Here is a 27245-nt window from a genome sequence, read left to right as displayed (position 1 = left end):
AGTCCGCACGCCAAGACCACTGCTGCTGCTTCCAGCTGTTGCACTGACAGTGTGGGGTCACATGTTTTGACACAACGCCATATTTCTCCTGCCTGCCACACCACTGCTGCAGTAGAAGTCATGGAGGAAGTGTCTGTAAAGACCGTCGGTCCTGGCTGCGGTCGATCCATGACATTTGGTGGCACGTCTATGTCAACAATGGTCAGTAGCTGAGTCCAAGGTGGTCTGGTGGGGTAGGAGATTTCTCCTCTAAAACCAGTGAGAGCAAGGGCCAGGTGCTCTGATATCGCGGTTGACTCCATGGTTGGTCGCTTGCGGAAGGGAAGGTGGATTCTCACCGGCTCGGTTCCCAGGTGTCTCAGGGCGAGTTTCCTGCCTTTCATCATGTGGTTAGCAACGCATTCAACTCCCGGGGGAAATGCATGAGTTGGTCTTCTGAGGACCACCCATTGGATCGGCTGGGACTTTTCAGAAGGTCCTTGGGCCAGTGCTCCTACTCCTCCCTTCTGTGTGAAGTGGACGTATAAATCTAGTGGTGTGCTTGGGTTCCACCTGGCAAGTGTGCCAGTGGACATCTGACGTTCGATGAAGTCGAGAAAGTTCGCTGTTTGCAGCGTCAGCTCCTTGGGGTCCCGGGGTGTTTTCCTTTCAGGAGGTCATATAAGGTGTCCATGACCTCTGGAGGAATTAGGATGATGTTGCGGAGCCACTGCAGAGATCCCACAAGGCGCTGCATGTCATGGAGCGTCTTGATGTCTCGGCGGACCTTCACCTTGGGGGGGGGTCACATAGAAATTCGTGATCCCCACTCCCAGGAAGGTCACGCATGGTCCTCTCTTGATCTTCGTGTTCGCGATCTCAAAGCCATTGGCGTGGAGAGTTTCCGTGATTGTGGACACCAAGTGATCCACTTGGCTTGCTGATGGTGCGGCGACGAGGATGTCGTCCATGTATTTTAATGATGGTTGCAGTGGGGTGGGAGTGTCGGACTGGCATCAGTGCTCTGTCCACGGTGATCTGGCATAGGATCGGGCTGTCCACAAGACCTTGTGGTAGCACCTTCCATTGGAAGCGGAGGTTAGGTCGCTCGCCGTTTGGGAACACGACGGAGAAAGCAAATCGTTCCTTGTCCTCAGTGTGCAGGGGTATCGAAAAGAAGCAGTCTTTGATGTCCAGCACCGCGCATGGCTGCCCTTCAAGGATGGCTGAGTTTGTGGGCAGCAGTGTCTGAACCGGACCCATGGGTTGGATTGTCTTGTTCACCTCCCTCAGGTCATGGATGAGACGATAACCTTGTCTAGACCTTTGGGGATTGCGAATACAGGGGTGTTCCACGGGCTAGTGGAAGGTTCTATGTGACCCTTTTGCAGCTCACGGTTAACCAGTTCCATCAAGGCTGCCATTCGAGGCTTTGACAGGGGCCACTGCTCGACCCATATGGGGTCTGGTGATTTCCAAGTCAGTTTGATCGGCAGCAGTGGGTGTACTGCAGTGGCCCTCATGATAAATTTGTGATCCTGACTCCTAACATAGCAAGGACGTCCCTTCCTATCATAGGTGGAGAGTTTTGCAAAATGTAGGGGTAGATTGCCACTGTCTGTTCTGGTCCCTTTTTCGTGTGAAGCATTATGGCTACCAACTGGGTGCTTTTCCATGCCCGGGACGGCCCTCCCACTCCGTTCACTGGGGGGACTTCTTTACATTGCCAATGTCGGGGCCACAGTGCTTGGGGAAAAATCAAGCAGTCTGCTCCTGTGTCTGCCCAAAACTGAAGCCCTACGACGTGGGAGTCCTGACTGCCATAAAGGCGGCATGTTCCCCACATCATCAGAGGCTCCTTCCCTATTTTCATGGCCAGGGCCACTCAGGGGTCCCGTTCTGGGGTGTCCCCTGCTGGCCCTGCGGCACAGGCGCTGCTTGCGGCGGTAGTGGGTACGAAGGTACCGCAGGCTGTGTTGCGAAATTCTGCAATTGTGTCGCTGGCGGGGGTACGAAGCTGGCTGCCTCCTGGGGGGGGTATGGGGTATAAGGCCCTCCCGCCCCACTGGGGGTTGGCATAGATGGGCCGCCTTGCATTCGCGGTGGGAGGAGGCTGAGTGCGGCCCGCGCACCCCCTTCCTTTCCCATTTCCCTGGGGCCGGGACCTGCAGTCCTTAGAGAGGTGCCCCTTCTTCCCGCAGCCCCAACAGGGCCCTCTCGAGCGTACTGGGGGTGGGGGCGCTGCCGCGGACTGCTGTGCCGGCTGGGGGCAGCTCACCACGATGTGGCCTGCCTCACCACACTTGAAACATGCCATGGCACTGGCCAGGGTGCAGGCGGCTGCTTGAATGGGTGTCAGGTGCTCCTCCCTTACGACATGTCGGCCAGGCTGGCTCCGACCGGCAGGGAGTGCAAAATGTCCTTGGTGATGGAGTTGCACTGCTGGTGCAAGCAGTCAGCTACCACAGGGCCTTTTGCCTCCGCTGGCAGGGTAGAGGAGTCTATCGCTGTTTGCAGGCGGTCTACGAACTGCGTGAAGCTTTCACTCTCTGCCTGCTTTATGGTGGACCACAGCAAGAGCTTGGCCACGACTAGAGAGGCGGCACGAATGGCCTCCCTAGCGGCTCGAGTGGTGGCCCTGATTTCCTCAGCTCGCATTTGTGCGCCTTGTTGCTGAGGCGTGATCATATCATCATGTTTTCCTATCAGCCTGGATAAGCTCGAGCTGTGCAGTGGTTGCCCCGCCCCAGATGCCTGGGCTAGTAGCCTTGTACAACTATCTTCCCATTCCTGTCTAAACACGATCATTCCTGCACTGTCAAACATCATGCGACCTATTTGTTTAATATCAAAGGGGAGCAAGTCGTCATTACCAAAGAGACCGTCGACTAGGGTGGAGACCATGGCCAAGTTAATCCCTTTCTCTGAAATGGCTTTGATGATTGCCTGTATGTCTTTGGGGTTTACTGGAGCATATATCCCTTGTTGATTCCCCTCCAGCCCGGTGATACTCACCGGGAAGGCTTGGATAGTGGCCGCGGGGGCCCATTCAGCACAGGCTATCTTTATTTCTCCCCAGTCGGTAAACTGGGCTGGTTCGTATTGTGATTGCTTTTTGGCACGGCTTAGGGCTTTATTCGTTTTTGTTTTAAATAGCGTTGGCTCTGTTCTCTCCGGTTCTGAGTCCCAGCCGGCTTCTGTCAGCCCTTCCGAGCTGTCGGAGCTACTGCTGCTGGACTCAGAGCCGGAAGTCGAATGCCAGCGCACTTCTGGGCTTCGGTGCCTTTTTGTGCAGCTCCGACCCTGCTCCTCCCCCCGGGGGTGGTGCCGCTCCCGCCCCCTGGGCTTGCCCTGCCTCCCACAGGAGGAGATCTCTCCCTTAAATGGTAGCAGCATTAGGTGCAGCTTCGCATTGTTTCTGTGTCCTCTGCTGCTCTCCTCCTCTTTGCCCCGCATATGCACATTAGCAGAACTCCGCGCCTCCGGGCTTTTCCCGCTGAGTGCACACACGCCCCGCCCATCTTCTTGGTCTCCAGCGCCATTTTCGGCGGGGTAGGGCGGTGGCGCGGCTCGGATCTCTTCCTGAGCCGTGGTTTCTGCCTCTCTGGCTGCCTTCGTCAGTCCCTGCCAAAAGGATTGTGCGCGCTGCTGCACCTCTGGCATTGGGTCGCTGATCGGTGGTGGCGGCACGGATGGGGAACCCATAGATTTTTGGGAAGGTTCTGTGGGGGGGTTTGGGTTCTGGCTTGGGGAGGGGGTTAACGCGCCGGGCCCCCCCGGATCCCCGCTCCCAGGCAGATCACCCTCAGGGGTGGTTTGTGTGGCCCCTCCTACCCCTAGCTTGAGTGTAACTAATAAACATTAGCGCGCTGCACTCCATGTCTCCTGTTCTTCCAGCGCTCCGCGCAGGGCTTTTCCTACTCTTCCCCATGCCTTAAGGCTTCTGCCACTGCCTGAAGATTTCGTATTCTCGGCCAGCGTGGCTGTGCATTTCTCCCATACCTTTGGATGTAATACATCCACGGGATGTTCAACTGCCCCAAGCTCTAGGAGCCTTGTGATAGCAAGATAAAAATTCTTGAGCCTGCACTTAATTCCCCACTGCTTATGAATCGCACTCACAACCTTTGCGATGGCGTCCATGACGAATCGCTGGTCCGGGGACGTCTCCCCCGCTGAGAATCGGTCTCACCGCCCCGGCCGCTGTCTCTCGTCCAGGCGACACCCGCTACCCGAGTGTATCCTCCCAGGTTTCGGCACCAGATATGTTGCCTTCAGGGGAAGGCAAGTCGACCTGGTTTCAAGGAACAGCACGGCAGCCTGGCCTCGCCCAGGCCACTCGGGCCACAGACTTGCACAGACACCAACGTGGTGGATGGCCAAATGGCGTTTATTATCTTATCTCATGAGGTTAAATAGTCAAGGGGAACTTTGCTACGTCAAAGGAAGGAGGTATGGTCTTCCAGGGTTAGTAAGGAGTCGAAAATTACTGAGTTAGGTGGGGTTATATGTCTTGGAGGTAATAGATCACGTATTACAGGATGAGGGGGAAGGGTCTTACTTTCCGTCACATCCCGAAATCTTCCGTTCGCCTGTCCCTATCTACTACAAGGTGTCTGCTAAGGAAGGCAGGAGCCTTCCCTGAAATGGAAAATGTAAACCCCCTCCCTCCGAATTGTTATAATTTTTAAATTAAGGGGCTCTCAGGCAAAGATATGGGAGCAGGAATAACAGTTATTTATTAGGGAAGAAAATGTTAAAAAAACCCAAAAAAACAAAACAATGCAGTATTACAAAACAATGCTGACAGTCAGAATACAACCTGACACTGTTGATCAGGGTGTTTGTAGCAGTCCAATTGAAATGGTGGCTGCAGTCCTCCTGGAGTGACAGATGTGGTTCTGTTGAAGCAGTGATCTTGTAGAAGGATGTAGTCTTCCTCTGAAGAGCCAATGGTCGTGTAGATGGGCCTGGTCTTCCTCTGCGAATCCAGTGGGAAAGGGCTGCTCCTCCGGGAATACTGTGGAAAAGGCTGCCTGTGGTCTTCCAGATCTCTGATTATAACCAGTTAGGACTGTTTGGCTCCTCTCTCTGGGCAGATCTTCTCACAGTGGAATGATGTAATTTTATCAGTCATACAGTGAGACTCAATGGCCCATTAACAGAAGACATCTCCCAGAGGGAGGATTGGTTTGTGGAAGAGATAAATAAAAGTGCCCAATTAACAGAAGATAACTGCCCCATCAGATAGGAATAGAATACACTCCTCCATTTCCAACCTAAGACAGGCTCTCACTTTTGACAGCTGTTTATAGGCCCACAAGACAGTAGGCTATGGTTATAGTAATTTTCTATCCTGGCCTCAATTCGGGTCAGTAGCTTTGTTTGAAAGTTTGAGAACAAAACTATTATCCACTTTGGTTGCTATTGCTGCTAAACAAGTTATATTTCCTTAAGAAGGAGTGTATGCAGTAGTGGGGGAATATGTTGGAAAATTCTTTTAGCTATAGCACTGTATTGTGTCTGACTGAAGTTCACAGCCGTTACAGTGCTGTACTTTGCATTGGTAACTGGATGGGTGTTGATAACAGACCAGTGTTTTGGCTACTGCCAAGCAGCACTGTCCCTCTGACATTCCTTCCCCCATCAAAGGGATGGGAGTGGGCAAGATCCCGGGAGGGGACAGCTGACCCAAATTAGAAAAAGGGACATTCCATACCATATGACATCAGCTCAGATATATAAAGCTAAGGGAGAGAGGAGGAAAGGGGGGCATTTGTGATTCCTCAATGTTTGCCTTCCAAAGAAACCATTACACATGCTGAAGCCCTGCCTCCCAGGAAGTGTTCGAACATCACTGCTAATAGGAAATAGAGATTGGCTATTTTTTCTTTAGTTTACTCTGATTCATCCTTTCCGCTTTCCTGCTTGACTGAGGTCTCCATGGGTTAGCGTTTGGAAACACACATAATCACAGGATATGATTATATGCAGGTGCTTTTATTAAGACCTCTGGGAATCAGGGGTACAGACCCAAATCTGACTCCGACATGGCTTTCGAGCTGAACGTATTTTATATTCTATCGTTACATAACTCACATATTAATTATTAAACTTATATTGTTCTATTGTATACATTGACATGAGTTTCTCATGATCTTTCTTAGGTCACTGACCAGAGTTTCTCATGATTATTCTTATGATTAAACAGTAATTATAATTACTAAACAATCATCACATCTAACAATTATATCAATTATCATGTACTAGCTACACAGTGCAGCTCTAGCAAGTACAAGTTCTCCATGTGCTTAGGGTTTTATTTTTCCAGGGCCTACTAAGGTTATTTTTCCTTTTAACCCTTAATCCCCATGATTTAAAAACCCTTTTACTATCATTTTCCCTCCTTTGAAAGTATTTTCAATTCATCATAAATGCAAATACTTTCACTTGATACAGTCTTTAGTTTCTAAGTTTATACATGATGTTCTTCTAGTGACTCTAGTCAGTCTATCTACCTGACCTGTAAGTTTGTACAACATGTCTTTATTCTGATAGCTTGCTATAGGACCAAGCAAAGACTCCAAGGCCCACCCAAATTTCACTCCACTAGAGGGTTCTTGCCAGGTTTCATCTTGATTTTCATTATCTGGAACGTCTCCTCTTGTTCTTATCTGCAGAAGTTCATCTTTTCCCTTAAATGGGGACTTTTCCCAAATTGGACACAAAGTAGGGAGGCCTAAAGTAATTTCTTTTACTTTCCCATCTACAGGTAGATGGGTTGTCCAGGTACCATCACTTGTTGCCCATACAAATTGTCCTGGACTTCGGACTGTACTCTTGGTACATCCTACAAGTATTTTATAATTCACTTTACCCTGTTTGTGTTTGATACCTCTGCAGGCCCAACCAATTTGTGAGGCTACTGCTAGTGGTGGCATTTGTTTTATCTCTATATCATCAGAAGTGCAATCATAAGTTTTATTACATGTCCACCAACTTACTTTGTCTGCCTTTATTCTACTACTAGTGGCAGTGTTCACTACTGCTGGATCTGTTTCATTTTCTGAACCTTCCCATTTAATGCACCAAGGAGTGGTAGCCATGTACTGGAATTTTTGAAGTATAGTCAGAGACCATGCACTGTCCCAAGGCTCTATTTGACCTTTGTGATCTTTTCCCTCACACCTCCACACCAGAGTGGTTTCTGTAACATTTTCTGTAACCTTTTTATAATGTGGTAAGTAGCATTGCCATTGACTTGGGATGCCCCCTGCCCATTCTATTGGATATCCTGTTGTGCCATTATTTTGAAGACAGTCTCTTTGACTCAGAGGATGTAACCACTGTCCTATTACATTCCAGGTTACCTTGATTACCTGTCTTGATTCTGGTACCTGTTTGCATGTAACTGTTTTGTTCTTTTGTACTTCAGGCAGTTCTGTTGTTATGATTCCCCAATTTATTTGGTCTCCTGCTGCCTTCTGTATTAGCAGACAGGCAGTTATTCTGCTAGTGTTCTGCATTTTGGCAAAATCTTTAACTAATCCAATCATTACATTCTCAGCCCGAATTGCATTGGAAACCTTTATCACCTGTGTTTCTGCCTGCACCTTTCTCTTCATTCTAGAATGAAGAGTAGTTAACTGATCTTTTTGCATTCCACATCCCAAAGACCATGTAATGAGCATTGGTACAATTATTGGTAAGATTCCAGAAACAATTAAACACATCTTATCTGCAACTTTGTTGGTCCCACAGTTGACACAGTCCACAGTCTGGGATGGGCTTTCTTCACTCGAGTGTAGTGTATCCAGGAGACCACTCCAGCTACCTTCATTGCTGTGAAGGTGGTCAAGAGTACCTGATGGGGTCCAGTCCATTTTTCCTTCAATGGTTCTTCATTCCAATTCTTAATGTACACCTCGTCTCCTGGATTTATGTCATGAACAGACTTCTCGAGAGTCAGAGGCCTATTCCACATGAGGGTGCTCTGAAGTCGTGCTAAAGTTTTCCCGAGAGACAGAACATAGTTATATACTTCCTGTTTTCCCGTGATGTGTACATTTGGATTGGGTCCAGGAGATTTGTATGGTTTCCCATAAAATATCTCATAAGGACTGACTGACATCCCACTCCTAGGCTTTATCCAGATTCTCAGTAATGCTATTGGTAAAGCCTGTGGCCACTGCAGTTTCGCTTCTTGACATATTTTACTGATCTGCCTTTTTAGTGTCTGATTCATCCTCTCCACCTGTCCACTTGACTGGGTTCTCCATGGTGTGTGGAGGTCCCAAGTTATTCCCAGCAACCTACTTACTTACCACTGCGGCTATGAAATGGGGTCCCCTATCTGATGATATCCCTAGAGGCACCCTGAATCTGGGAATGATTTCTTGTAGTAACCACTTAACTGTTTCTTTTGCTTGGTTCATGCGACAGGGAAGGGCTTCTGGCCATCCAGAAAATGTATCAAGCCCTGCTAACATATATTTGTATCCCCGAGTTCTTGGTAATTCTACAAAATCTACCTGCCAATAATCTCCTGGTTCTATCCCTACCTGAACCCTTCTTAGTTGTGCCAGTCATCTAGCCACTGGGTTATTTTTCAAGCAAATCTCACACTTTGACGTTTTTGATTTTGCCATTGTTAACATTCATACTGAGACCAAATAATGTTTTAGAAATTGTTCCAATGCCTCTGCACCCCAATGACATTCGTTATGTTTAATTTGTAGAACCTCTCTCATTACCAAGGGGGGTACCACTATCTATCCGTGTGCAGTTACATACCACCCTTCTGGATTCTTCTGTGATTCTTCTGTGCATTCAGTAAATGTCCCAATTTCTCATCTTCTGCTGAATATTTCAGCTGTGGAGGTAAATTGAATTGAGATACATTAAGTTTTAAAGGGACCAATGCCATTGTTGTTTGCACCTTTCGAGCAGCCTGTCGAGCTGTCCAGTCTGCCTTTTGATTTCCCTCACAAATTTTGGAGTTTCTTGATTGATGTGCTTTACAGTGTATAATTGCCACTTGTTCAGGCTTTTGTACTGCTCTTATCAGCTGCAGAACTGCATCTTGATGTTTAATGTGCATCCCTTGAGACGAAAGCAGGCCCCGTTCTTTCCATAGGGTCCCATGCACATGCACTACTCCAAATGCATATTTTGAATCAGTCCATATGTTCACCTTTTCCCCTTCACTTAATTCTAGTGCTCTGGTTAAAGCAACCAGTTCTGCCTTCTGGGCAGATGTGTTTGGTGGCAATGCTTTTGCCTCTACCACTGTACTGATTGTTGTTACCGCATATCCAGCGTGTCTGATTCCGTTCTCCATGAAACTGCTTCCATCTGTGAACAACTCCCAGTCTGGCTGTTCTAGGGAGACATCTTTCAGATCTGCTCTAGCCGCACAGCTGTGTTCTATTACTTCTACACAATTGTGTTCCAATGGGCTTTCTTCAGATGTTGTACCTAGGAACAAGGCTGGGTTCAAAAGGTTAGTTATTTTTAATGTTACATCATCCTGCTCCATTAAGATTACCTGGAATTTCTTCATTCGACTCGGGGAGAGCCAATGGCCCCCCTTCTGCTCCAACGCAGTAGTTATCATAGACATTTATGTGCCTTCACATGGTGAGCTTCCTGGCTTCTTGTATCAGGATCACAGTGGCTGCGACTGCCCGCAGACATGAAGGCCATCCGGCACTGATGTTGTCAAGTTGTTTGGAAAAGTAGCCTACCAGCCTTTTCCAGCTTCCCAAACACTGGGTTAAGACTTCCAATGCCAGACGCATCCTTTCATGTACAAACAGCTGAAAATCTTTGGACAAATCAGGTAACCCCAATGCAGGAGCAGTTGTCAAGGCCTCCTTTAGTTTGAGGAAAGCCTCCTTCTGCGGTTTGCCCCCAGTAAATGGCTGCGTCTTCTGGGCCTCATACAGGGGTTTTGCCCATAGTCCATGATCCACAGGTGGCACCACCCTGTCATCCCAAGGAAGACTCGCAGCTCGTGTAGATTCTGGGGCTCTGGAATGGCACAAATAGCTTGAATACAGTTAGTACCCAGTTTTCGCTGCCCTTGTGAGATTTCACATCCCAGGTAAATCACAGTCTGTTGGGAAATTTGTGCTTTTTCTTTAGATACCTTATATCCTCCCATTCCCAGTGAATTTAAAATCTCAATTGTTACCTTTATGCAGGTTGCTTTCTCCTCTGTGGCTATCAGTATATCATCAACATACTGTAGCAGTAGGTATTGCTCTCTCGGTACTTGCCCTCTTGTCGTCCAGGTCTCCAGCTCCTTTGCCAGTTGGTTTCCTAATACGGTGGGACTGTTCTTGAATCCTTGTGGGATTCGTGTCCAGGTGAGCTGGGTTATTCTTCCATTTCCTGGATTTTCCCACTCAAAGGCAAACAGGTTCCTACTTTCTTTGTCAAGGGGTATGCAGAAAAAGGTGTCTTTTAGATCAATTACTGTAAACCATTTATATGTCTCTTTCACGGACGTTAACAATGTGTAAGGATTGGCAACCACTGGATAAATGTCCTTAGTTATTTCATTTATTGCTCTCAAATCCTGAACTAGTCTATACTCACCACTGGGTTTCCTCACTGGAAATATAGGTGTATTATATTCTGATTCACATTCTTCTAAAATTTGGTATTTCAATAATTTATCAATAATTTTTACTATTCCATGCTGTGCTTCTGGTTTTATAGGATACTGTTTAACCTGTACTGCTTTTGCCCCTTCCTTTAATTCAACATGTATTGGTTGTGCTAATTTAGATTTCCCAGGTATATCTGTTTCCCATACTGAAGGTGTCGCTATAGGACACGTGAAAGTACGACGCGAGCCACCTGCTATTTGCAAGGTAAAGAAGAAAGTTTATTCTCTGACTCTGACCTTTATACTTTCCCAAAGGTGACATTGGATTGGAGAGTGAATGGGCCACCTCTCCAAAGACATTGGACAAACCACTAGTACATCAAGTTTCTCCACCCCCATAAAAGAATGTAAAAAATATGTTGTTTACAGAAATTCTGTGGGAAAGTTCTCCAACAGAATGTAAACTCAGAAGGCTTTAGAAAATCTTAAGAATCAGGGTGATATCTAGAACTTTTTAGTTTAAAAGGAAAAAAAATGAAAAAGGTTCAGCGTCCATTCATGGAGGAATCATCAGAGTGATCACCCGCCGTTGTCTTCAACTGAGTCATCACTCGACGATCCATCCATTTGATGCCTTTCAGTTTGGTCATGGTTTCTATGTTGCCCGTTACATAAACCTCTCAGCCTCACACTGCATACTTTCTCTCAGTGTGACGTGCAGGCAAAATATCTTAAAGTACCTTATTGAATGTCATATTCTTTGTCCCGGAAAGGGAAGTGTGGTCTACTTACCAGACCAGTGAAATGGAAGATCTCCTGAAAAATACTTCAGTGTGTGCTGGAGTGCTAATAAGTCCTCTGGTCTGCTGAGTTGCTGCCACTTTAACCCATCTGGAGTGCCAGAAGCTGTCACTGAAAAACAGGAAATAAACTCTCCAACCAATTTGTTTGGTTAGAAAGCTGACATTACTTTATTAACAGGACTGGATGCATGGGGATTTCTCCTCAAACCATGCATAAGCAGCCACCTAACAGACCTGGTTATATAATGAAACTAATACATATTCATCACATTTCTATTACATATTCATTACATTTCCTGAATAGAGGAATATACTAATTATTTATGTGAACTTATTTGGATATGAGTAGGTGTCTTTGGAGGGTCTTTGGTGGTCCTTTGGAAACATCCCATTCCTCAAAATTTCTTTAATGGTCCTGGATCTTTCTGATGAATCTTCTTTTCTTGAGATGATCTCAAATATGTGGTCAGGTTATGATGTACTTCTCTTATAATTCTTTGCTCTGACACTCCATCTCTGTTCTCAAAACTAAGACATCTTCTAGTACATATTAATCACTAATATAAGTACACAAGGAAGCATTAGCTAGTCACAAATGTAGGGAGTTAACACAAGGCCACATAATCTCTGGCATTTGTCCTACGCACTGCATGGTACCAAACTAAGTATTAACCATGGATATAGGGGTCATATAAATTTGTGCTATAGTTAAAATAATTTTCTAACATCTTCCCCCACCACTGTATAGACTCTTTCTTAAAGAAATATAAATTGTTTGGTAACATTATTCAGGGGAAAAAAAATATTCCAAGGCTATTAGTTAGAAACCAGGAGCTCATTAGACAGCACAATTTCCTGGAGCAGACAGTGTCTCTGATAAGCTCAAGAGGAGCTCAGCCACAGGGCTGTTTGTCAAGGCTGAGTCCTAAGGAGCATTTCTCAGATCATAGTGTGTCCGGGGAGGGAGGGAAGAATTTTAGCAATTGCAGTTGGCAATGGCACAGTTGAGAGTCTCTGGGTAAGGATTAAGGGAAAAACAAAATGGATGTTATTGTGGAAGCCTACTATCAGCGATGAACAGAGACAGGAACTACGAGACAGGGACTCCATGAGATGGTCAAAGAATCCAAATTTATTGTGAAGTACAACTGCTTATATACTTATTCTAGGAAGACTGGTAATGTTTTGCTACAATTATTGGGTTAAGCATCACATAAACAAACATACATTTTAAGCATCTCTTGCTTGCAGAAGTTGATGTAATTTTCTGGTAAGTCAGTCTGATTTAATCTTCTTGCAATCTTCAAATCTGTTTGCTCTTGCCAAGACATCCTGTTATCAAATCTCTTATGCTAACCAGGTCCAAAGTCCATCATCTGTCTTGTGTATTCCAATAGTCTACTATAGTCCACCCAACCACGACAATGATGCCAATGAATTATTCTTTAAGGAACAAAGGGACACCTCTAAATCAACCACCCTTGTCTTTATGGGAGACTTCAACTTGCTTTATGTTAACTGGGAACACCACACAGATGGCACAAACAGGTCCAGAAGATTCCTAAAACACCTGGATGACAACATCATGGTACAGGTGCTAAGAGGAACTGCTAGGAAAGGTGCCTTCCTTCATTTGTTCCTTGTTAACAGAGAGGGGCCTGTGAGTAAAGTGGCGATTGGTGGTCATCTTGGCCACAGTGACCACAAAGCAATCAAGTTTAAAATCTCTGGTGAGAGGAGGAAAAGTGACAGCAAAACTCCAATCCTGGACATGAAGAGAGCAGACTTCAATCTGCTTAGGGAACTAGCTAGCAAGGTTCCCTGATAAAATGCTGTTGAAGGTGCTGGGGTCCATCAGGGATGGTTACTTCTTAAGCACCAACTCCTAAGAGCACAGAGGCAGGCAATTCCAAAATGTTGGAAGTCAAACAGGCGAGGCAGAAGACCATCTTGGCTGAGCTAAGGCAAAAATGGAAGGTGTATGCCAAGTGGAATCATGGTCAGGTGACATGGGAGAAATACAGGGATGCTACTTGCCACTGTAGGGAGAAAATTCATATAGCCAAAGCTCAGTTGAAGTTTGAGCTGGGCAGAACTGCGGGAGGCAATAAAAAGCTTTAAAAAATATGTCAGTAGCAAAAGGCAGTGCAGAAATAACATCGGCCCATTACAGGAGGAGTATGGTCACCTCACAAACAGGGACATGAACAAGCCGGATATGTTCAATGCTTTCTTCTTCGCCTTGGTCTTCAACACTGATGATGGGCTAAGGGGGTCCCGGCTCCCTGAGCTGGAAGACCATGGCTGTAAGAATGATAAACTCCCAGGTGACCCTGAACTTGCATGGGATCTGCTGCTTCAGCCAGATCCCTATAAGTCTATAGGGCCTGATGGGATTCATCCAGGAGTACTGAAGGAGCTGGCTGATCTCATCACTAGGCCTCTCTCAATAATTTTTGAATAGTCTTGGGAATCTGGAGAGGTCCCAGATGACTGGAAGCTGGCAAACATTGTCCTAGTTTTCAAGAAGGGGCAAGAAGGATGATCTTGAAAACTACAGGCCTGTCAGTCTCATTTCAGTGTGCAGTAAAATTATAGAGATTATTCTGGAAAGCATTGAAAAACACCTGAAGGACAATGCCATCATCGGTCACAGCAAGTGCAGTTTCATGAGGGGGAAGTCCTGCTTGACAAACTTAATCTCCTTTTAAAACAATGTTACCCATTTAGTTAATCAAGGGGAGCCAGTTGATGTAGTCCTTTGGGACTTCAGCAAAACCTTTGATACTGTCTTCCAGGATCTAAATACTCCACAGCCAGTTGCTCCCAATCCAAAGCCACTAGTGTCCCAGCAGACGTCTGATATAAACCTTCTAAATATACTCTCTAATTTCCCCTGTCTATCCACCAGTTTACTGAATTCACAAACTCCCACGAGTCAAGCCCAAACCACTGAAGCAAAGGAATTCCTCCTATCCATCTGGCCAGATTGGATTCTCAGACCAAAACCACTCCTATTATAATTACAAACACAATCCCTGTACCTAAAACCAGAAGTGAGCCCTTATCAAAAGGCTCCAAACAAGCCAGTTTTGCTACTTCACACTCGAGGTGTGCTACACTTTGACACAAGCTATATTTCAAATTCCACAAACATAAATACCTGAACAGCAAAGTGCCACTCCTATAATTTTTCAGAGTCTGAACCCTTTTAATGTGAATAATGAGTGTTCCCCTGTAACCAAAACACACACACACACAGAGTCACAGTGGGGAGGGAATTTTATTAAGGATCATGAACCCCACTCGCTTTATTTTTCCCCGGACATTTCAGTTGCCCAGAAACGGAACTGTGGGTCCAAACTCCCACTTGCATCATGCTAACAGCATGTCTCAACAAACGCTCTCACAATCGTTCTCACAGTCAGGACACATTCACAATAGCATAACAACTTTAGACCAGGATTTGCCCTTATGACTGGTAGTCCCAATCACTACCAGACTGAACCCTCTCCGGTGAAACAAATGGCAGAATCCACTTCTGTCAGCAGCAAAAGCCTGAGCTTGGTACAACAGTTCAACAAATCTTTCTGCTGACAACCAGATTTCAACTACAACTTCAGCTTGCAAGCACACTACAGAGGTACAACTTATCAATGGCCTTTCCTGACCGCACATACGCCTTACAGGTCACTACTTAAAACTGTTTTAATTTTTAAACATACCGTTTTGTCTGGAATTTTAGTAGGCAGGGGTCCTTGTCTGCTGCTGGATGAGCAGTTCGGGCAGCAGAGACCACTCTTCCAGGAATATCCCGGGGGCACCCCAAGGGGGTCCATGTCCCGACTTGGTCTCACAGCCAAGCAGAGTCTCCTCCTGGCTGGCTTGCCAATTGAATCATTAAAACTGAAAACCATAGACAAAGACTCTTTAACTTGTCAAAGTTAGAAAGTAGTATGTTTATTATGCTGGAGGGCAGCACCGTGGGGAACATCGCCGAAATGCGTGTCCGCACCATACAAGGATTTTTGCCTTATATTTATTTCCCAAAATTATACATATGCACAAACCCAGCACCTCCCATCCCCACTTTGTACTAAAATGAGGTTATTACTCTTTCACGTGTGTGCAATTCTTCTCTTGAATTGGGTCAGTGGTCTCGAATTGGGTCAGTGGTCCCACGGATGAAGTCAGGAAGGTCTTTGTCAGGTCTCTATGATCTCTGGCATGATTCAAAGCCCACCGCTTCATGATAGATTGACATAGGGTCCAGGTGCTGGGCATTTTTCTACTGGTTTCAATATGTTCCTATAATGGTTCATTTGCTCCACTTCCTTCTACAAATAAGCTCATAATATAACAATTAGCTTTAGCTTAAGCATCTAATTATCATTAACCTATCGTTGGTGTATCTAACTTCAATACGAATTGATTCTAACCGTCAGCTAAAATCTTAACCCTTTAAAATAATGATTCAATGCAATGGGCAAGCAACTGGCTCATGTGTCAGGTGCAAAGGGTTATAGTGAATGGGGTGACATCAGGCTAACAACAGATCACTGGTGGGGTTCTGCAGGGATCCATCTTAGGGCTAGTGCTCTTCAACATTGTTTTGCCAATCAATGGGGTCAATAGAATGGACACAGACACCAATAGGAAGAATGGTCTTATTTTACTATTAATATGGAGGCAAAACAGAGGTAAAAAGATACATTTAGTAAAACAATAGCTTATTAATCATTTGGCTTTAGCAACGAGTAAAAATAAGCAAGGTAATGCATCTAATCTTTACTATATGAGAGACAGAGAGAATAAGGACTGAGAAAGATACATTACCAATTGCCTAAATACTTTACCATCATCCAGAGTCCACAGTTGCTGGGGAGCTCCATTTTGCAGCAAGGACCTGGAGAACCCTTCCTAGCAATTGGGAAAATCTTACACAGTGCGTCCACCTGTAGGTGAGGTCTCCAGTTCACCCAAAAAAGGAGTCCAGCTTTTATAGGACCAAACTGACAAGTCAAAATGACTTGTTTACCTTTTTGTGCAGAAAACATCTGGTTCTGATGGCCCACTTCCCAACCAGCTGGGGCCAGAGTTTGGCCAGAGCCTAAACCCTAAAATATTATACTAACAAGTCTTTAGGGATGTTTGTTGAAAGCATTTCTTGATATATCCTACACAGGGTTATACAAACATCTTTACCCCAGCTGGTTTGGCATTAAGAAGAACTAATATAAATGTTTTAATCATCTATTTTTCACTAAAGAACCTTGATGGTATTAATAGCATCATGCTCAAGATTCATCTTCTAAGTCAACTCAGGCTTAGGCCTGTGTTGTGTTTTGCCACTGGCCAAATGCCAGACACCCATGAAAGTTGCTCGCTCACCCTCCCCTGCCATAGCTGGGCAGAGGAGAGAAAAATTTAATGAAGGGTTCATAAGTTGAGATAAGGACCAGGAGAAAACACTCCAAGGGCAAAACAGGCTTGGCTTAGAGGTGCAAAGTGAATTTATTACTAACAAAATCAGAGGAGGATAAGGAGAAGTAAAATAAGCCCTTAAAAACACCTTTTTTCCCATAACAACTCCCTCCTTCCCACTCACAGTGCATGGAGACAGGACATGTGGGTTTTGGTCACTTCATCACCCAAAATGATCTTCCACTGCTCAGGGAAATAAGTCTTTCCCCTGCTGTGATAACCCCGGCCTTGCTCTGGGGTCTCATATGGTGGTGAAATTCCTCCTCCAACCCGTGCTTCCAAACAAAAACTCTGCAGGCTTTAGCTGTTCGGTCTCAAGGCAGTTTATTGCTAGTTATCTAACAGATTATGTTCTTGGACTGCAGCTATTTGATCATCGGCCTAGGTAGAGGCACACACACACACTGACATCCTCTCTGTCTGCTGTCTTCGTCTCTCCCCCCGCCCAGGGCTGCTGCTATCTTTTATAAGATATATTACGTATAACATGTTTACAATTATTCCCCAATACCTACTACCTACGTTGCCAAGTGTTTTTCTACTCTAAACCAATCTGTGAGTGCCAACATCACCAAGAACATGGAGGTAAGGAAGAAGAAGGAGGAAGAACAGGATCAGCCCACTTTCCTCCATCTTAGAACTTCTGACCCCCATGTACAAAGTGAAAACCCCCCTGTACATTACTAAAAAATTTTCCCCTTTACTTTGTAATTACTTTTACTATACTATCTAACCTTTTGTGACTGCTTGTTCCACCTCCAAAGTTGGTAATTCATTCCATGGCTCAAACTCAAAATCACAGCTGTTTTTCAGCTGCCTGCCAGGGTCTAAAATGCTTCCGACCAAGGCCTGGAACCTCTAAAAATGTCTGAGAGACATTTTGAGTTCCCACACCCTGCTACACCGTGGGGTCCCTTCCCATGGGAGACAGTTTTTCTTGAAGTTTTCCAATGTGGCTCAAATCTCACAAGCAGCAGTTCTCCTAAAACTGCTGTAACATGAGCCCCTCCTGTGGGCAAACAATCCTCCCAAAACTGCTGCAGCCTGGGTCACTCTGCCACAGGGTGCAGTCCTCCAATAACAGGCTACTCCAGCATGGAAGCAGGGGCCCCCACTCTCCACCAGGTCTCCGACTGGATCACAGCCTCCTCCAGGCATCCACCCACTCCAGAATGAGCATCTCCCCCACGGGCTGTGGGTGGATCTCTGCATCCCCCGTGGATCTCCATGGGCTGTAGGGGAACACCCTGCTTCACAATGGTCTGCACCACGGCCTGCAGAGTAACCTCAGCTCCAGCACCTGGAGCACATCCTCCTTGTCCTTCTTCACTGACCTTGGTGTCTCCATGTTGTTTCCCTCACGTGTTCTCACCTCCTCCTCTTCTCTAGCTGGAATTCAAATTGCACCCCCACTTTGTCTTGATTTTCTTCTTAAATATGTTATCACGGAGGTGTTACCATCATCTCTAATTGGCTCAAGCTTGGCCAGCAGCATGCCCATCTTCAGAGCCATCAAGGATTGGTTCTGCTGGACATGGTGGAAGCTTCTAGCAGCTTCTCACAGAAGGCACCTCCATGTGTCCCCCTCCCCCCTTACCAAAAACCAGGCTTTGCAAAACCAACATAGCCTGCTGTTCAGGCCTTAGCATATCAAACATCTTCATAAACTACTTGGAAGGAGGATTCAAAGGGATACTAAGTAAGTTTTCCAAGGATACTAAACTGGAAGGAATTGCTGACTCCCTCAGAGGCAGAGAGGCCCTGAAGAGAGACATGGACAGATTAGAGGGTTGGGCAATTGTCACTGTTTAGTAAGAAATGACAGACTCACCAGAAGACTGATTGACATAAAGTGTGCGTCTTTAATTCAGATCATTTTCATACACTGTTCCGATCCAGGTAGACCTGATTGGTCATTTAGTTAATACATTTCATCTGATTGGCTAATTAACAATACACCCTTTTATAAACAATCTTTGAGAATAACAAGAAAATGGACAGTAGGAAAAACAACAGCTGCAGGTTATTTATGAAAATAAGCTATCATTGTTTATCTTCAACTCCCTAAAGATTCCCAGGCCGATTCTGGGAAAACATATCTAGTTTTCTCACTCTCTGACCAGGCTGTCATATCCACAGGCCATCACCAACCATATGCAGTTTAACAAAGACAAGTGCCAGATTCTGCACCTGGGATGCATACAGATGGGTTTGGAATGTCTCCAGAGAAGGAGACTCCACACCTTCCCTGTGCACCCTGTTCCAATGCTCTGCCACCCTCAATGGAAAGAAGTTCTTTCTCATGTTGAGGTGGAACATCTCATGTTTTACTTTATGTCCATTGCTCCTTAACCTGTCACTGGGCAACATTGAAATGAGTCTAGGACCATCTGCTTGACACCCACCTTTGAGATATTTGTATGTACTGATGATATCCCCTCTCAGTCTTCTCTTCTCTAGACCAAACAGGCCCAGCTTCTGCAGCATCTCCTCATAAGAGACCATGACCGGGGGGTCCTGGTCGATGGCAAGTTGAATATGAGTCAGCAGTGTGCCCTGGCAGTCAGGAGGGCCTGTTAGCGTTCAGGAACACACATAATCACGGGATATGATTATATGCAGGTGCTTTTATTAAGAGCTCTGGGAATCAGGGGTACAGACCCAAATCTGACTCCGACATGGCTTTTGAGCTGAATGTATTTTATATTCTATCATTATATAACTTACATATTAATTATTATACTTATATTGTTCCATTGTATACATTGACTTTATTCAAGCATGAGTTTCTTGTGATCTTTCTTAGGCCCCTGACCACAGTTTCTCATGATTATTCTTACGATTAAACAGTAATTATATTTAATTACTAAACAATTATCACATCTAAGAATTATATAATTTATCATGTACTAGCTACACAGGTGCAGTTCTAGCAAGGTACAAGGCCTACACGTTCACAGGTTATTTTCTCAGGGCCTACTAAGCTTAATTTTCCTTCTAACCCTAAATCCCCATGATTTTAAAACCCTTTTACTATCAGGCCAATCATGACCTGGGGTGCATCAAGCACAGCACTGCCAGCCAGTAAAGGGAGGTGACTGTCCTGCTCTACTCTGTGCTGGTGCAGCCTCACATCAAGTCCTGTGTGCAGTTTTGGATGCCACAATATAAGAAGGATGTAAAGCTATTAGAGAGAATCCAAAGGAGGGCTACAAAGATAGTGACGGGTCAAGAGGGGAAGTCATATGAGGAGTGTCTGAGGTTGCTTAGCTAGTTCAGCCTAGAGGAGACTGAGGGGAGACCTCATGACCATCTATGACTTCCTTGTGAGGGGAAGAGGAGGGGCAGACGCTGATCTCTGTGGTGACCAATGACAGGACCTGAAGGAATGGTATGAGTCTGTGTCAGGGGAAGGTTAGGTTGGTATGGTGGGTTTAGCGCTGGCCAAACGCCAGTGTACTTTCTAGAATATACTTACTCATTTCCTGCTGTGAGATGGGATTAGAAGGAAGGCAAAGCAGGCTCAAAACTTTAAAAGGCTAAAAAGAAAGCTTTATTAATAGTACCTAAAAGAAAGAATAATAAGAATCAGAATAAAACTTTTAGAACACTTTCCCTCTCCCCAAAACCTTTTCTTTCTCACTAACAATGTACAGAAATAATTTAATCAGTTTATTACTTTTAGAATAGTCTTTCTGCAGTTCACTTAAGGAGGGGAGTCCCTCTAGTAAATTTATGAAGTTTTCTACACAAGAAAACAGTTCTTTTGTGGCTTTTAATTTCCATGAATAGCAACCACCTGTAAAATCTGTAATTGTGAAGTCCTTGTTATTTTTACAGCTTTTCTTACAGTTGTGTTTATGAGCTATGTTAACTTATGGTGTACTTTTTTAAAGATGAGCTGTTTAAGAGTAAAGGTTCTCTTTATCTATCTTTGAAATCATCTTCATCTCTGGGAACAGAGATCATCTTCTCTCCCTGGGGGAACAGGGTCTTCATCACTCCTCTCTTTCTCTGTTCAAACTTCTCATAGGATCAGAGCTACTTTAAGATTTGTTTACTTTAGCATGGAGGCCTTTGCTAGATACAATTTAAACAAGTCATCTCCCTATACTTTTTAATGTACTATAGAGAAAAAGAATCTGATGTCTCAGCTATATCTTTTTTTATAGCTTTATAAGAGGATTTTTAGCCTAAAACTAAAGGCATCTCCTCATCCCTCCCATCTGGGACTTGACTATTGACTTTGGTGTTTTTATGTTGTCTTTTTACGTGCCTGCATTTTGTCCTTTTCTCTCACCTGAGGAAGGATTAAAGCACTAGAACTGTTAATATCTCGCCCAGGGCCTGCAGATGGTCACGTGACTCTGGCCAGCTTGGTAGCTTGCAACCAGAGCTGTTTTACGATAGAGGTTTCTGCAGCGGCTGCGCTAGGGCTGTGTCTGGATTGGCTGCGCTGGGGGGAGGGCCAGAATCTCTGCAGCCAGACTAGAACACAGCAGCAGCATGGCTGGGGGCCAATGGCTTCTCCTCCCCCCTGCCCGATGGTTGTGGGGGAATCTAAATGGTGGTAGAATCTTGGCTGAGCCGGTGCAGCCTGGCCTCAGCCCCACGACCTCCCCTCCCCCTGCCCGGCACGCGATGGGGCCTGGCGGGCTCCCCGGGACGGGGCCCGGCCCCTTCGCAGGGGCTGCCCAGCTGGCCGAGACAGGGGGGCCAGGTCGGCCATGTTAAGTGATATCAGCCTGGAAAAGAGAAAATTCCTGGGACTTTTGTTTTACCATGGGTTTTGACAGAAGCGTATCAGCTTTCTCAGTAGTTTAACAGATTGTCAATTCTTAAAGCTAATTACTGATTGGTTTTTTTGCCAGACACAGAGGAAACTGCTAGCAGCTTCTCTTAGAACACCACTTCCATGATGCAAAACCAGCACAGTTGGATATTAGAAAAAGGTTCTTCACCCAGAGGCTGGGCAGTGGAACAGGCTCCCCAGGGAAGTGGTCACAGCACCAAGCCTGGACGAGTTCAAGAAACATTTGGACAACAATCTCAGGCACATGATGGGATTCTTGGGGTTATCCTGTCCAGGGCCAGGAGTGGGACTCAGTGATTCTTGTGGGTCCTTTCACACTCAGGATGTTCTATGATTCTATGCAGAAGTAGTCATTCACACCAAAAAAGCAGGGACTTCTTATAATATGAGGGAGTGCTGGACAGGACAAACATAGGTCAGGCCAATATGGTCAATCAAATGTTCTCCGTTTATTAGTGAGAAGATGGCACTTTATATACACTTCAGTATAGTCTACAGTTTACAAGGGCACTCTCATTGGCAAACTAACATTGTTTACCTTTGCCTTAAGGTGGTCAGGCTTTTCACACTGCAGCTCTACCCTAATTCACACTCAGCTCATTACTTTGTAGTTACCTTAACATAATTTCTAACTGTGCCACAACTAAATTCTTACTGTGTCAAAGGCTTCCAGGCCCCACCAAGGCCACTTATCAGGGGTCTAGTCTGAGGGGTAGCTCAATTCTCACTCCAGACATAAATCATGCCCTCTCTCTCAGAAATTCTGTAACAATTCCCTCTATTTTTGAGCTACCCAGGCTGACTTGAAGGCGCGGTGCACTATCTTCTGCATACACTGTAATAAACACTGTATAGAGACTAAAATAACTATAGTAATAATAAAAAATACAATACCAAAACAAACAAAATCTTTGACTCAACTAGCAAAACCTAAAGAATTGATCCCATTAGCAAATGGACGGTCTACAGCAACAAGTTTCTTCACGTTGTCTTTCAGTTGTGTTAACGGTTTCTGAATTGATTGAGAGTGGTTAGATAAATTTGTGTAACATGCCTTCAAATTTTTCACACCCATGTCTTTGTGCTAGAAGAAGGAAGTCAGTGGCAGCTCTGTTTTGAAGAACTGCATGGCAGGCACTTTCTATATCAGTGGCAAGCTCACTTAACATTTTAGATGTAATATTAATTTACTTTCTTGTCTAGCAGGCCAGGGTTTTCAATTGTGTGAGAGCTTGAGCTGAAGCAACTCATGGGGAGAAATTTGAGGCTAGTATTGCAGATGTGTGTCTCCATAATGATACTTGATCTTTACAATTGGAGTCTAATTAGAGAGAACTCCATTTGGCTCGTTGAGGCTTCTGTAGCAATTTAAGAACCTGATTAATTGTGGGAGCAAATAGTGTTAATTTATGTTGCCTTCATGGGAGGCGACGGCGACCTGGTTGCAAGGAACAGCACGGCAGCCCGGTCTCCCCTGGGCCACTCGGGCTAACGACACACGCAGGACACCAATGTGGTGGACGGTCGAAAAGCCTTTATTATCTTATCTCATGGGTTTAAATAGTCTTGGGGGACTCTGCTACGTCAGGGGGGGTTGGCAGGGTCTCTAGGGTTAGTTAGGAGTGGAAAACTACTGGGTTAGGTGTGGTTACATTCTTTGGGGTAATGGATAACATGTTGCAGGGTGAGAGAGGGATGGGGGTCTTTCTTTCCGTCACATCCCGAAATCTTCCGTTCGCCTGTCCCTACCTACTACATCTCCCCCCTCCTTTTCATAAATAAAATGAGGTAGTCGTAGATATAGGCACTGGAGTGAGGTACAAACTTGTAACTTGGTAAGGAAAAAAGGGGTTTGGTAAACCTGAGTAATTCTCGCAAGGTGAGTTTCGAAGGCTTTTGCAACTGACTGTGTTTGCAGTTTTTGGTTTACAGCATTTGTTGCTGGCCCATGAACAGAATGTTCACCCGTTCTAGACGGGCCTGAACAAACGAGACTAGTTTGTTCAGCAGGCATGGTCCTATGGTAACAGCTAAAGGCAGTATTGCCAGTGGACCTACCAGGGCGAAAATTAAAGTGGTGAGCCAAGGTGATTGATTGAACCAGGATTCGAACTAGCTCTGCTGGGTTTCCCTGTCTCTCTTTCTCTGAGCCAGTCTATCTCGGAGTTCTGCCATGGAGTCTCTAACGACTCCCGTATGATCTGCATAAAAGCAGCATTCCTCTTTCAAAGCTGCACACAGTCCTCCTTGTTGCATGAACAAGAGGTCCAGTCCTCGCCTATTCTATAAAACTACTTCTGAAAGCGAAGAGACTGATTTCCCTAGATAGGAGATGGATTTCTCGATCCTCTGCAGGTCTTTGTCGATGGTCATTTGCAGCTGAGAGAGTCCGTGCTGTTGGGTTGTGATGGCTGAGACACCCGTGGCTGTGCCAGCTGCTCCCAGGCCGAGCAGCATTGCGATAGTTATACCTGTGATTATTTCTCTTTTGTGGAGTCTGTCAGGTTCTTTGAAAAGGTGGTACACTTCTTCATCTGAGTGGTACAGGACGCTAGGAACAATCAGAACTTGGACACAGAAGTCAATAGAGTCATTAAATTTGGCAAGGAACACACAAGGACTCACTTCAGATTGCTGGCAAACCCACATCCCAGATGCAGATGGGACCACCCACTTATTGGTCTTTCTGTTGGGCTTGACAACCTTAGTGCAGAAGTTGCCTTTCTGCTTTGCTAAAGTTGCATTGCCAAAACATTTGCCCTGTCCTGTGATTTGAGTCAGGGTGATTCCTCTGTGGGGAGTGTCCCATCTGCACTGTTGGGGGGCACTGGCTGTGGAGTAACTGAAGGGGGTGTCTAAAGCAATGCCTTCGTAGAAAGGGGGTTTAACATCATAACAAAGCCAACAGGAGTTAGTCAGGTTCGGTTTGGTTTCATTTAGGGTTAGAAAGGTAGCTTCTAGCATATGAAAGATTGGGTTTAGATCGGACTCGGCTGTGCGGCTTATCTGGAAGGCATCTGCATGGCCAGCCGGGGTGTCGGTGACTTTTGGGGGAAAGGTTTTGGGGTGGGTTGTGTTTTTCCCTTTTTTGTATGAAGCGTTATAGCTACTAATTGGGTGCTTTTCCAAGCTCGGGACGGCCCTCCCACTTCGTTCACTGGGGGGACTTCTTTGCATTGCCAGTGTCGGGGCCACAGTGCTTGGGGAAAAATCGAGCAGTCTGCTCCTGTATCTGCCCAAAACTGAAGCCCTATGACATGGGGGTCCTGACTGCCATAAAGGCGGCACGTCCCCCACACCTTCGGGGGCTCCTTCCCTATTTTCATGGCCAGGGCCACCCAGGGGTCCCGTTCTGGGGCGTCCCCTGCTGACCCTGCGGCACGGGCGCTGCTTGCGGTGGTAATGGGTACGAAGGTACCGCAGGCTGTGTTGCGAAATTCGCTGGCGAGGGTACAAAGCTGGCTGCCTCCTGTGGGGGTATGGGGTATAAGGGCACCCCGTCCCACTGGGGGTTGGCATAGATGGGCCGCCTTGCGTTCGCGGCGGGAGGAGGCTGAGTGCGGCCCGCACGCCCCCTCCCTCTCCCGTTTCCCTGGGGCTGGGACCTGCAGCCCTTGGCGAGGTGCCCCTTCCTCCCGCAGCCCCAACAGGCTCCTCTCGAGCGTGTTTGGGGTGGAGGCGCCGCGGCGGGCTGCCATGCCGGCTGGGGACCATTCAGCACAGGCTATTTTTATTTCTCCCCAGTCGGTAAACTGGGCTGGTTTGTATTGTGGCTGCTTTTCGGTGCGGCTTAAAGCTTTACTCGGTTTTGTTTCAAATTGTGTTGGCTCTGTTCCCTCCATTCCAGAGTCCAGGCTGGCTTCCGTCAGCTCTTCCAAGCTGCCGGAGCTGCTGTTGGACTCCGAGTCGGAAGTCGAATGCCAGCACATTTCTGGGGCTCGGTGCCTTTTTGTGCGGCTCTGACTTCGCCCCTCCGCCCGGGGGTGGCACCGCTCCCGCCCCCCGGGCTCGCCCTGCCTCCTGCAGGGGGGGGTTTCTCCCTTACATGGTAGCGGCTTCAGGCGCGGCTGCCGATTGCCTCCAAGCCCTCTGCTGCTCTCCTCCTCTTTCTCCCGCACACGCGCATTAGCAAAATTCCGCGCCTCTGGGCTCTTCGCGCGGAGACTGCCCACGCCCCGCTCCTCCCCTTGGCTGCTGGCGCCATTTTCAAGGGGGTACGGGGGCGGCGTGGGCAGGATCCCCTCCCGAGCCACGGCCTCCGTGCCTCTGGCTTCCCCCGCCAGCCTCCGCCAACAGAACCCCGCGCGCCGCTGCACCTCCATCAGTGGGCCACTGACCGGCAGTGGCGGGGCGAATGGGGAAGCCGCGGATTTTTGGGAAGGTTCCGTGGGGGGATTTGGGCTCTGGCCCTGGGAGGGGGGTGACGCGCCGGGCCCCCCCGGGCGGATCACCCTCAGGGGCGGTTTGCGTTGCCGCTCCTATGCCTAGCTTGGGTGTAACCAATAAACACATACGCGCTGCGCTCCATGTCTCGTGCTCTTCTATTGCTTTGCGTAGGGCTTTCTCTACTTTGCCCCACGCCTTAAGGCATTTGCCACTGCCTGAGGATTTCATGTCCTCGGCCAGCATGGCTGTGCATTTTTCCCATATCTCTGGATGCAAAACATCCACAGGGCGTTCAATTGCCCCAAGCTCAAGCAGCCTTGCTATAGCAAGATAAAAGTCTTTGAGCTTACACTCAATTCCCCATTACTTATGAACCTCACTTACGACCCTGGCGATGGCGTCCATGACGATCGCGGGTCCGGGGACGTCTCCCCCGCCGAGAACACGGTTTCACCGGTCTGGCCGCTGCTCTTGTCCAGGCAACACCTGCTACCCGAGCGAATTATTCCCGGGCTTCGGCACCAGATATGTTGCTTTCATGGGAGGCGACGGCGACCTGGTTGCAAGGAACAGCACGGCAGCCCAGTCTCCCCTGGGCCACTCGGGCTAACGACACACGTAGGATACCAATGTGGTGGACGGTCGAAAAGCCTTTATTATCTTATCTCATGGGTTTAAATAGTCTTGGGGGACTCTGCTACGTCAGGGGGGGTTGGCAGGGTCTCTAGGGTTAGTTAGGAGTGGAAAACTACTGGGTTAGGTGTGGTTACATTCTTTGGGGTAATGGATAACATGTTGCAGGGTGAGAGGGGGATGGGGGTCTTTCTTTCCGTCACATCCCGAAATCTTCCGTTCGCCTGTCCCTATCTACTACAATTTACTAATGTAACATGGGCCTCCCATGGCTTTTCGATGCACTGCTGACTGAGTTATCTGGGCTCGATCCCCAAAAATGAGGAAAATCCCTGGTGTCAGTTTTCTTGGGGCAGTTTTTGGTGGTATCACAGATTTTGTCCATTACAATATTTTGAATAATGTCCTAGGTTGTAAAATAAGCTTGTATTCTATTTGCCATCTGTTGAAGGCAAACCTGTTGGACAGGTTTTGTTATCTCTCTCAGAGACAATGGTTTGCCCCGTAAAAGCAATGGTTTGTTTATACACTA

At 46.6% G+C, this 27245-nt stretch overlaps 1 protein-coding gene across 2 annotated transcripts in view; it reads left to right on the top strand.

Annotated features, from left to right (window-relative positions):
* Positions 1-27245, top strand: part of LOC146762993 (zinc finger SWIM domain-containing protein 6) — a 325533-nt gene that overhangs the window by 279240 nt on the left and 19048 nt on the right. The window lies entirely within an intron of this gene.

Source organism: Lonchura striata, chromosome W, assembly GCF_050655825.1.
Source record: "Lonchura striata isolate lonStrDom1 chromosome W, ASM5065582v1, whole genome shotgun sequence".
Lineage (NCBI taxonomy): Eukaryota > Metazoa > Chordata > Aves > Passeriformes > Estrildidae > Lonchura > Lonchura striata.
This window is presented reverse-complemented; position numbering and strand designations above follow the sequence as displayed.